General features: G+C 31.0%; 2 pseudogenes; both read left to right on the forward strand.

The window, feature by feature from the left end:
- The first annotated feature begins 5,996 nt into the window (after window positions 1-5,996).
- Window positions 5,997-8,119, forward strand: LOC120217002 (annotated as a pseudogene).
- A 138-nt stretch (window positions 8,120-8,257) lies between these two features.
- LOC120217003 lies at window positions 8,258-10,093 on the forward strand (annotated as a pseudogene).
- Window positions 10,094-10,719: the final 626 nt, after the last annotated feature.

Consider the following 10,719-nt stretch of genomic DNA (forward strand, 5'->3'; position numbering starts at 1 on the left):
GCTTCAAACCATATTTGGAGGCAAGTGTTTTCCAGTCCTTACTCTTACAGACTTCTACAACACTTTTGCCTTCATTTTCTACCCCCAATACGGCTGCAGCACATGAGATCCCGAGAGGAAATGAAAAATCACCATATTTAGCAATACATTGTCTGACATCAAATTGCGCCATCAAGGATCGACACAATTCCCTCCGAATAGGTCGATCCCTTACTCCTACCAACGATCCAAAACCTATTTCTCCCAGCACATTCAACTGACCCTTCTCCTTAATGTGTTTAATTAATAAATTCACCCTTTTAATGCTGCATCTTGTCGACACTTCTTACATTTTTTAACAATATATAATGTTATAGTTCTTATATTTTGTATCAACGTATTTACAAGTTAATGAATACCTTATTTTCATGTGCTTTCCTCCGTTCTTTGTATTCTTTACTATCATTCCTTGACTGTGTGATGTAAGGTTCCTTTTCAGCATCACTCATTGAATTCCATTTGGACCTCACATCTTTTGTCACCTAATATAAAACATAAACGTTTTTTAATCAATACATTAACAAATACTACTCAATGTCAATTTCATTTTACATACCGAACCGCTCTGTGTGCCATCTTCCTTCATCCTTTTGCATTCGGCCATACTGTCAACATTTAAAATTTGTAATCAATTTAAAGTTTATCGATACTTTAATCCAATTATCATTTCAACAATAATAACAAAAAGACATTGATACTTACTAGAAGTACATATATCCACCCTTGGGTTGCTTTCGAGTCTCGGCCTCAATTTCAAAGTCATATGCTCCACCAACAATTTCCAACCCATTGACTCCATTTTTCCTTCATATATCAGTTTACGCAAATCAAATTATTTTGTTACATACACTTTATTCAATATACAAATATAGATAACTACTCTTGTGGTAAACGGTTTTCTTCAAAAGAATTTGAATGGCCACACCAAATGTGTCGGCACATTTATACAACCTATAATATCATTTTCTACCTATAATATTTAATAAAAGTATCGACATTTATATTTTTCCTTGAATATCACTTTCTACCTGCAATCGTTCCCAAATGCTTCTTTACTCCAAAACCCCAAACAACACATAAAAACCCTATCGCGATTACTGTAATAATAAAAAATTAGGGTTTCGACAACATACTTTTCGATTCGACTACAGCAACAAACAAACAAACTTCGCTTTAGAAACGCCTTCTGAAATGCAGCAACAATTACGCTTCGATTTCACAAACTCGTCCGTTCTATCTATTTTCAGAGGATATTTAGCTTATATTTGCATCGGATATGTTATTTATATTTAATCGATACAAATACAAAAGTGTCGATACTTTTATGTCAGGTGTTGATACTTTCGAAAGGATAATTACCTATTTCTTTGAAAGTGTCGATAATTTATTACACGTACTTACGAAAGTATCGACACTTTCAATATATCCGGTATCATTTTACCGGTTTTATCATTTTGATACCGGTTTTATCATATTTTTACCTGTTATATCGTTGTGGATCGATATATATTTTTAAAGTATCGACACATTATAAGCGCTAAAACTGCTTCTCTTTTAAATTCACAAAGTGTCGATCCTTATATAAAGTATCGACACTTTCAATATATCCGGTAACATTTTACCGGTTTTATCATTTTGTTACCGGTTTTATTATATTTTTACATGGTATATCGTTTTGGATCGATACATTTTTTAAAAGTATCGACACTTTATAGGATTTAAAACTGCTTCTCTTTTAAATTCACGAAGTGTCGATCCTTATATTAAAGTACCGACACTTTAAATGTATCTGGTAGCGCTTTACCGATTTTATCATTTCTATACCGGTTTTGTCATAGTTTTACCTGTTATATTGTTTTGGATCGACACATTTTTAATTTGGATCGACACGAACCGGTAACACAATTTTTTAATATTTCTTCATTACTTAGACCTACTTTTATAAGTATGGACACTTTTATAAAAATGATATATACTTTTTTTAAAGTTATGTAATTTATGTTTCAATTTTTTTAATAGTGTTTCATGTTTTCCACCTACAATATTAATTTAATAATTTCATTTACACAAAAAATTATTTGATTATTTGATATTTTATAAAATATTATTTAGAATTTAAATTTAACAATATTAACTAAATATAATAATAAATATGTTTTCCACAGTGAAATAAGTATGGACACTTTTATAAAAATGATATATATTTTTTTTAAAGTTATGTAATTTATGTTTCAATTTTTTTTAATAGTGTTTCATGTTTTCCACCTACAATATTAATTTAATAATTTCATTTACACAAAAAATTATTTGATTGTTTTGATATTTTATAAAATATTATTTAGAATTTAAATTTAACAATATTATCCAAAGATAATAATAAATATATTTTCACAGTGAAATAAGTATGGACACTTTTATAAAAATGATAGATACTTTACAATATAACAGGTAAAAATATGACAAAACCAGATTCACTATGACAAAACCGGTAATATTTACTTGATATGTTAAAAGTATGAACACTTTTATAAAAATGATAGATACTTACCGATAACCAAAGTTTACCGGTTACCAAATTTTTTAATAGTTTTTCATATTTTCTACCTAAAACATTATTAGTTGTCAACATAATAGGTACCGCTAAACCGAATTTATTAAATACATTTTAATATATCCGGTAATACCGTATATTAACCGTATATTAACCCACCTTTCCTGAGACAATCCCGATTTACCGTCTACCATCGCCACGAGAAAGTCTGCATAAAAGTTGGTCGGCGCCAATCTCACTTTCAATTGATTTGCACGAAGAAGGTAAAGTTTTAATTTTCAATGGTAAAATTACATTCCAATCCTCTCTATTTGTTGTTTATTTTCAATGGTTAAATTTCATGAAAACTCCAATAGTTTCTTTTATTTATATTTTAAACAAACAGTGGACATGGCTAAATTACAATAAACCCCATACTTTTGTTTTAATTTAAGTGGTCAAATTGCATGCAAACCCCTTTACTTTTCCCCGTTTAGATTTCACATTTCTAGGTTTTAAATCTTCTATAATTTGTACTTATCAAAATTAATATTATCATGATTCAAATAATCACAATTACTATCAAGTAAAATTAAGTATCAAATTGTTAAGATTAATGATAAAAAATAATATAAAATGATATAAATTAATGCTAATAAAAAATAATGAATAAAATAAAGTAGGAAAGCGAGGGGGTTTGCATGCAATATGACCATTTAAATTAAAACAAAAGTATGGGGTTATGGTAATTTAGGCATGTCCATTGTTTGTCTAAAGTATAAACAAAACCAAACTATTGGGAGTTTTCATGCAATTTAACCATTGAAAATAAACCACAACTAGAGAGGGTTGGATTGTAATTTTACCATTGTGAATTAAAACTCTACCTTCTTCGTGCAAATCAATCGAAAGAGAGACTAGCGCCGACCAACTTTTATGCAGACTTTCTCGTGGCCGATGGTAGACTGTTGGGCGACGGAAGTTCTACCGTATGGCAGCTTTAATATACGGTTAAAGAAATGTATTATCGATTTTTTATTTTTTTAATAAAATCGGTAAAAAGTTATTAGAAACATTATTATTTCTATCAAAAACACTTTTGAACGTTTTACCGAGATTGATAATATATCTAATAAAGCGCTACTTAAAATATTATTTTTTTTCTACCGGATATATTATCAAATCCTGTAAAGCACTTAATAATAACATTTATGGTAGAAATAATAATATTTCCGTTAATTTTTTATCGATTTTATTAAAAATAGTAATAAAATTAATAATGTATTTTTTTAACTATATATTAGGTTGACGCACCTTAGACTTCCTGTTGGACGACCTTTGGGTGACTGCTGGATGATTGTTGGACTACTGTAAATAGACATCATTAGATTTATAATATTATACTTTCCGACAAATTTTTCAATGAGTTTTTCGACAAATTTAATAAAAGAATTGTAATTTAATTATAATTTTATTAAAATAAAAATTAAATTTTAATTAATGATTAATTTTAAATAAATTCTTATATTTTTAATATTTATATAAAAATGAAAAATTTATTTATAGTACGTTTTAATACGTTGTTTTAATGATACATTACGATATGCGATGTGCACTGTAAACTCTTTCTTATAATATAATAGTAATTTAAGACTTTTTAATCTAAAATAATACATTTCTATAAATATAAGGGTAAAGTATACAATTGGTCAATGACTTTTCAAATACTTGCATTTAGGTCCCCTTAACTTTTAAAACTTGCAATACAGTCACCTGACATTTATTTCGTTTGCAATATAGTCCCCGACGTAATGGTCGTTTCACTGCATTTAGGGTAAATTATATAAATGGTCACTGAACTTTTCAAGCACTTGCATTTAGGTCCCCCACCTTTTAAAACTTACAACATATTCATCAATTTACATTCTAAACCCCAAATTCCAAAATGCTTCAATTATATTCTAAACCTCAAATTCCAAGATACTTTAATTACATGCCCAACCCCAAATTCATAATCCATTCTCAAAATTTGCCATAACAAATTGAACTTGAAGTAGCAACCCTAAACCCTCAAAACATAACCATTTCAAAAAAAATTAACCAACTATAAGTGAACAATAATTGATTATGTTGGGTTAGGGTTTAGGGTTATGTTGGACCTAAATAATCAATTAAGTTTATAAAATAGTTGACTCAAATTTTTTTTGATTTGAATTTAAATAGTTGACTCAAATTTAAATCAAGTCGAATTGAATTGAATTTTCGAGTTTATGTTTAAATTTAATTATAAATATTTATCATATTATAATATTATTTGATTTTAATTCAGTTTAGTTTATAAAATAGTTGACTCGAAATTTTTTCGATTTGAGTTTATAAAACTTAAATCAAGTCGAATTGAATTGAATTTTTTAGTTTGTTTTTAAATTTAATTATAAATATTTATAATATAATATTATTTGATTCTAATTTAAATAGTTTTTTAACCATATACAATACATATATTTCTTCATAATTTTTCCATATGTGGTATACATATATCATATAAAGTAAAGGGACTTGACTTAAACTTAAAAATTAATTCACTAATTACTAAATTTTTTTTAGATATTCGAGTTGTAATTTACAACTCGATTTTAACTAGATTTTTTAAGTTGAGTTTATGAAATTACAACTCAAAGTCAATTTGTATCAAGTTTTTTGAATCAATTCAAGTAAAAAAAATCGAATTGAATTGAGTATTGTTTACTTGTAGTTGGTTAAATCTAACTTTTAAATCCTAAACCCAACATAATCACTTATTGTTATGGACCCAAAATGAACTAAATGTTGTTGATTATGTTGGGTTAATTGGTGGGGAAATTTAGCATTTATAGTTATGTTTTTGAGGGTTTAGAGTTACTACTTCAAGTTCAGTTTGTTATGACATATTTTGAGAATGAATTATGAATTTGGGGTTGGGCATATAATTAAAGTATTTTAGAATTTGAGATTTAGAATGTAATTGAAGCATTTTGGAATTTGGGATTTAGAATGTAATTGATGATCGTGTTGCAAGTTTAAAAAGTTGGGGGACCTAAATGCAAGTACCTGAAAAGTTCAGTGACCATTTATATAATTTACCCTAACAGCAGTGAAACAGCCGTTACGTCGGGGACCATATTGCAAACGAACTAAATGTTTGGTGACTGTATTGCAAGTTTTAAAAGTTGAGAGACCAAAATGTAAGTATATGAAAAGTTTATTGACCATTTGTATATTTTACCCTAAATATAATTATCTAAACTCGAGTAACATGTATAAAAAGAAAAAAAACATTAAAAATGTCACCGTCTCAAAGGATATTATTTTCATAAATATTTTAAAAAATATATATATGTAAAATAATAAAGCTGAAAATTTGACAAAATTAATACTAGCCCAGATAAAAAAAAACCCCTTTTCTTCGTTTTGAAACTAATCGTAAAGGGAAAACAGTCCAAGAAAGTGAAAGAAAATTGCAAGAAAAAAAAACCCTTTCTCCAAAGGCCCCAAAATCCCTCCCTGCTTTGTATTTCAAAAACCCCAGATCCAATTCCGAATTACTTGTTAGTATTCACCTCTTCTTCTTTTGAACCCACAGTTTCTCTAAAAAAGATTATTTTTTTTGCAGTTTGCACGATCTGGGGTTCTTCGTCAATCAAAATTTTGAGTAGATTGAAAACATGGATACTCCTCAAGAAGTCGACGATTACATAAAAGTAACAATCGATGATTCCTTAGGTCTTCAAGTCTCCACAGAATCTTTGCAATTGAAACTCCGTACCTCCGAAGAAACTCAGCGCCGCCTCCGCGAGAAGTATCTGTTCCTCCTCTCAAAACTAAAAGAGAAAGATTAAGTCATCGAGCAATCAAAGGTAGGTCAACTTTAAAACAGAACAGAAAAAAATAACAAAAAAATAAGTAATATATTTATCTTCAAAATGTGAGATGTTGACATTTTTAATGATTTTTTTTCTTTTCAAGGCGGAAGCGAATATGAATGCAATGGCGTTAAAGAGATTCGTGCAAGAGAATCAGAAGCTAGCAGCAGAGTGTGCGAATTTGTTGACCCAGTGTAACAAATGGGAAAGAGAGTGTAACAAATGGGAAAGAGAGTGTTTGCTTTATGACCGTGATAGGGAGGCGTTGATGGATTTTGGAAATGAGGCTCATGAGAGAGCAAAGAAAGCTGAGGTTAGGGTTCATGAATTGGAAGAGGACTTGGAAAAGTTAAATGAAGAATAAAGGTTCTACATAAACCGTTATGAGAGCCCAGGGGTAATTAAAAAAAAAAACTCTAATTTTAGTTACTGAGTTCTGAATTTTTTTGGTTTTCTAGGGACAACTTTGGTTAGTTGTCTTTTCTTGCAGTAAAGAATACGATTTTGTTGGATTTTATTGCTACATTTTGGATTTTTGGCCCATGAATGACCCGTTGACCATGTGAACGTAGTTGAGCATGGATTATAAAACTATTGTTCTTTGTTGCTGATAGAGTCATAGTAAGTTGAACATTGTAAAGCTGCTTTCAGTAGATTAATCTCAGCTTTTCATTGCCTAGGATTGATTAGCTAACATGCCATCATATATACTTTTGCTAAGAACTATTATATCTCCAAACTGACAATCATATATCGTACTTGAAGATTGATTCATCCTGTGAGGGCACAACAGTGGAAGAGAATTTACTTGATTCAGTTTTAGCAACATTGGTTTGTAAAGATGAAGTTGCATCCGGACGTGCATTCTTGGAGGCAAATACTTCCCTTGAATCATGCCAAAGATTGCTTAAAATGTGGAATAGGTGATGGTTTTGTTCTCTTACTTTTATGTTGCCTCTGCATCTTTGTCGGTTAATGGTGATGTTTTGGTGCACGCAATTTAAGAGGCATTGTTATTTCTTCACTGCTAAGGGCTACTTCCATATCTCTGAATTAATTCTAATGGCCTGTGTGGTGCTTTGCAGGTTAAGGCCTTCAACTCAAAAAATTGTCACTAGCTGCTGAAGTAAAGACCCTTGACAAGGAACATCTTTGGCTAAACCTTAGCAAAGCTGAAGAAAAGGTGAGAGCCAAATAATTTGAATGCTGGGTGCTTGTTGAAACTTATATTCCCTTTGTCCGAACTTAACAGGGTATTTTATCTATACAGGTGAAAGTTCTGTTCGAAGAAAACAGCATATTGGATGAGGCGAACCGAAAATTATTGAGGCAATCCATTGAAGGAAAGAACCTCCATGATTCTGGTGGGAAGCATACTGGCAGTGCATCTGCAAAGGTGAGAATGTTGGATTCTCTGTATTTTGTTGGTCTGCACGTGTGTGCTTGCTTTCACCTGTAAAAACAAGTGCTGGCCCTACATGTGTCTGGTTATTAGTCACAAGTCCATTGATTTAATGCTATAATTTGCTTGATTTTCTCACAGACAAACAAAAGAAAATTGAATCCCAAGATATGCAGCCCGATTGAAAAGAAGATTAACTTTGCCGATCCAGATTCAGCAAGAAAACCTGTCACCTTTGCAAGATAGGACCTAACTTGTCCATTGATTATTCTTTGTATCAATGGTGGTGTTTTACATATAGCTTTGCTGAAGCTACAATCTGTTTAGTTTGTTAGTGATATAGTTTCAAACACTGAAATGAAAGTCCTTTTGCTTTTATAAGTAATGTTAATTTTCTGCTTTTTCTTAAGCATTTTCCTGACTGATGTGATGTGCAAATGAATGCAGCAACGAGAGTTCTAATCATATATTTCTTCTGAAACCAATCATTTATGTTGTGATTGTCCGTAAAATAGATATATTATTGGCTTCAAACAATCCGAACACCAAACTCAAACTAAGCAAATTTGCTTTCTTCTCTTGGCTACGCCTCGCCTTCCCCCCCAAACTTCTCTCTTTTCCCTCTGACATAAACCTTAAAATCAATCCAACTTCATCTCCGTGCAAAACGTCTCTTCAACTTGTTTTTTCCATCCATCGCCTCCTCACGCTAATACAATTTGCTTGAGAGCTACAATATTTAACAGTTTCGTCTTCCAATTTTCTCCCACTACCCAACACGCAGCTCTATATGTAAAAGAAGAAGAACAAGACAAGTTGTCTAACACTAGATTGCTTGCCTAGAACGTGCCTTGAATTGTAACGTAAGACATTCATTCTTTGTTCGAGAAACACAACACAGTCCTAGATGTCGAGGTTTTTTAGACTTTTCTCTCTCTTGGGATTCTCTTTGTTTCAAGAACTGATATGCGATTTCCTTTTTTTTTTTTGTTTTGTTTTGTTTTGTTTGGTATTTGCTTTAGCTTTCTATGCATGGCTAAACCAGAAATAGGGTGTTGGCAACTTGGCATTTGTTTCTGTGGCTTCAACTGAGGAGGCTCTGGCGGCTCTCACTAATCGCGAATCATAAGTAAGCCTATCAGCACAGGTTTATATTTTTTATGCATTATTTTGCTAATAAGTCCCCTAATGTTTACGTGAATCATGTAATTAACCAGCAATTGAACAAAGATATTTCTTTGAATACTTATTTAACCAGTGCTTTGATGACATTTGTTAGCAAAATCCTTTATAAAGTTTGTACTTAAAGCTAATTTCCCCTGGCCAAGTAATGATGTAATTAATTTTACGAGGGCTTTGGTTAATTATCCTGATTAACTAATGTATGCATTAGAGGGTCGTGCCTTATGGCTCAATTATGCTAAAGCTAAGAAGAAGAAATTTCCAAAACCTGAGAAAGCAAGCCAGCTCCAGTATTCAACATGTTTTTGGCTAATCTTTCATATCAAGCAAGAGCTGAACATCTGAAAGAGTTTTTGACGATCAGAATTTCTTTATTCTGTAGATGTTTATGGGGAGGCCAATACGAATTAAACGGAGTAGACGGTATGTGTCAGAACAGAGTTCAGTCTATGAAGATAATTAAACTGAGTTGAACACTACTTTGGAACAAGCAGCCACCGAGTAAAGTTTTCATTTCATTTGTCTATTATTATTTCTGCTCTTTTACGCCTATTGCTTAGAATGAAGTAGATTAGGTTTATCACACCTGTTGATAATGAAAGACTCCCTATGATCTCAAAACTTCGAACCAAGAGGAATTTAACAGAAGGAAATCCAACTGATTTTGAAAGTGCAACAAACACTTAGGTACAGCATGCAGATGCATCTTCTAAATCTTACTCAAATCTTTTATCAGAGTGAAGGGACAATTACCTAACAAGGAAAGTCTGGCTTCTAGACCTTTGTAAACTTTTTTTCAGGTTTAGAAAAGAATAGGGTTTTATTTAATAATTAACTCATCCACTTCATTATATCATATTCTTCTTTTACTAGAAACTAGCAATCATTCAAGTCATTACTTCATTAGTATATGTTGCCTGGTATGTTTCATTTTTATCGGCTTCGCCGGTTCCGGTGGTGGTTGGCCGCCTTCTGGTTGAAGAGCCAAGGAATTATTTAGTTTGTCAAGAAAAGTTGGGATGGTATTGCGGTTGGTGAAAGGGATGATCGAGCAGAACAAGATGACTAGCCTAGTTAGCTGGACTCCGATACAAAGGACAGTTAGCGTAAACCAATTGGAAGCTCAAATATGATTAATAATTAAAATACAAAACAAATATGCGAATGAGTAAGGAATTATTTACGCAATGTAAAATAATTTTAATTTTACACGGATATAAATCTATTGGATGAGTGAAAATTAGTTGTTGAGATTAATTCATTGTTCTTTTTTGCATTGAATATATTCTCGTTTTTTATTGTAGAAAACTAAAAAACTTTACATTATATAATTGAATCTTTAGAATATATAAAAGATAAAACTAATATTGTTCGTATTTATGTCCATGTTCGAAGCTGTAGTTGTCCAACCAAACTTTAAGTTTGAATTTAGTTCTCCTTAAGAACGTAACTTGTATTACTACTAATAAAACATTTATTGATGAATATACAAAATGTATAATAATAATAATAATAATAATAAACGCAGAGGATGCAAGTAAACATAATAATTAAGCTTCAATATACTTTTTTCTCTCTCTTTTTTCATGGTATTTCTGTTCATGTCCGCAAATAATTTAAAGTGCGTTTGGTTCACAGAATTTAAAATTATCTTTGGAATTAGA

The sequence above is a fragment of the Hibiscus syriacus genome, unplaced genomic scaffold, assembly GCF_006381635.1.
Source record: "Hibiscus syriacus cultivar Baekdansim isolate YM2019G1 unplaced genomic scaffold, ASM638163v2 tig00110174_pilon, whole genome shotgun sequence".
NCBI classification, from domain to species: domain Eukaryota; kingdom Viridiplantae; phylum Streptophyta; class Magnoliopsida; order Malvales; family Malvaceae; genus Hibiscus; species Hibiscus syriacus.